The following is a 2,153-nucleotide window of genomic DNA, read 5'->3' on the forward strand; positions in this document are numbered from 1 at the left end:
TTTCTTTTTTTTTTTTTTTTTTTTTCTTTCTTTCAGAATGATAAGAGTTTCTTCTGGCATAAAGCAGAAAAGCAGAGCCATCTCCAGGTCTCGGAGACAGGTTTCCATTGCCTTTTATTGGTGCTATGTTTGGGTTTGTTTAAAGGCTGATTAACTTTTGTCATCTTTGGGTGAACTTGTAGCCATTACAAATTCTGTACAGTATATATCTGGCATAAGTCATATAACTTGGCAGTGAAAAACTAGTGACTTTGGGGCCAAAACATTGTTGGAGTCAGGATGCTAGAATGCTAAGTTGGAGAGGCTGCGGTGAGAGAATGGGGTGTTGGAAGTTGTAGTATAGAGGTTGCCCTTGCTGGCGGTGTCTGGGATACAGCCACAGGCGTGAGTGGCTGTGGTAGGGTAGCAGATAAAAGCACTGAAGGCCAGAAGGGCAAGGACCGAGGCAGAATTGTGGAGAGTCATTTGAGTTCTGATGGGCATGGTTTGAGAGTATCGGAGACAAGCTTAAAATGTTCAGAGCGAGGGGTAGTGCGCTGCAGGAGGGGACATCACCCATGCCCATGATGGAGGGGAAATGAGTGGCATCTGATGACACAGGGCAGAAGAGGGCAGCAGTGAAGAGGCGCCCGAGAGGACAGCCAGAGTGTAGATGCAGTGAGGAGAAGGGAACCCTCAGAAGAGGAGTTGGGAATAAAGGGTTTATTTTATTTTATTTTTTTTATGGTGCGTGACCATGAGCACTATGGGAGTGTTTCAGGAATCAGAAAGGTGAGAAGAGGGGTCTTTTTGTTGTTGTTGTTATTTAGTTTTTATTTCATAATCATAAACTTAACTAAACTCTGCAATCCAGCTAGGCGTGGGAGGGAACAAGGAAAACATGGGACAGTTCCAAAGGGAACTGCAGCAAGAGCACAAAGATTCGAGAATGCTGTGAGCAAATGGGGTGGAGGGTGCTCTCCTCAGCTGCAGAAGGAATGGTCTGGGGGTGAAGATAAAACACAAGTCAAACGTATTCGAGTTGTCCACAGTCAGCAATGGTGATCTTCTTGCTGGTCTTGCCATTCCTGGACCCAAAGCGCTCCATGGCCTCCACAATATTCATGCCTTCTTTCACTTTGCCAAAGACCACATGCTTGCCATCCAACCACTCCGTCTTGGCAGTGCAGATGAAAAACTGGGAACCGTTTGTGGTGGGTCCAGCATTTGCCATGGACAAGATGCCAGGACCTGTATGCTTTAGGATGGAGTTCTCATCTTCAAATTTCTCCCCATAGATGGACTTGCCACCAGTGCCATTATGGCGTGTGAAGTCACCACCCTGACACATAAACCCTGGAGTAATTCTGTGAAAGCAGGAACCCTTATAACCAAATCCTTTCTCTTCAGTGCTCAGAGCACGAAAATTTTCTGCTATCTTTGGAACCTTGTCTGCAAACAGCTCGAAGGAAACGCAGCCCCAGGGCTCGCTGTCGACGGCAATGTCGAAGAACACGGTGGGGTTGACCATGGCTAATAGTACGGGGTTTTCCTTGGCAGAGGCGTCTACAAAGCTGAAGAGGGGTCTATTTTTTATTGGACCTCAGGTGTACCTCCCACTGTGGGGTTGGGTGCATCAGGGTCTCAGACGCTGACACCATTAAGAAGGCAAATGCTGTAACCACTGTGGAAGTAATGGTGCTACCTCCCTCATAGATTATTGTGAAGGATGCTGAGAAGAGCTGGTGGGGAACTTTGCAATGGATGGATCAGGCTGATAGTACCTGAACCCATTGCTTTGTCAATAAAAGTGGAGCAGCCAGCCCTGCAGGTACTCCTGTTGCGATGTAAAAGGAAGTATATAGAACTGTCTACAAAATACCTCACCTGCCCCTAAAAACACTGAACCTGAACTATGTGGCCACTAGATATAACTAGGAATTTACAGGAAATACAGGACACAGGAACAGGATAAAGGATTCTATGAGGACACAACCAAATCTGGAATAAGGAAGAGTCCATATGAAAAAAAAGGGAAGGCCAGACACGGTGGCTCACGCCTGTAATCCCAGCACTTTGGGAGGCCTACGCTGGCAGATCACGAGGTCAGGAATTCAAGACCAGTCTGGCCAACATAGTGAAACCCTGTCTCTATTAAAAATACAAAAATTAGC

The 2,153-nt window shown here is 46.4% G+C and overlaps 1 pseudogene; it reads right to left on the reverse strand.

The window, feature by feature from the left end:
- Nucleotides 1-969: 969 nt before the first annotated feature.
- Nucleotides 970-1,510, reverse strand: LOC108525709 (peptidyl-prolyl cis-trans isomerase A pseudogene; annotated as a pseudogene).
- Nucleotides 1,511-2,153: the final 643 nt, after the last annotated feature.

Source organism: Rhinopithecus bieti, unplaced genomic scaffold, assembly GCF_001698545.2.
Source record: "Rhinopithecus bieti isolate Rb0 unplaced genomic scaffold, ASM169854v2 repeat_12355, whole genome shotgun sequence".
Lineage (NCBI taxonomy): Eukaryota > Metazoa > Chordata > Mammalia > Primates > Cercopithecidae > Rhinopithecus > Rhinopithecus bieti.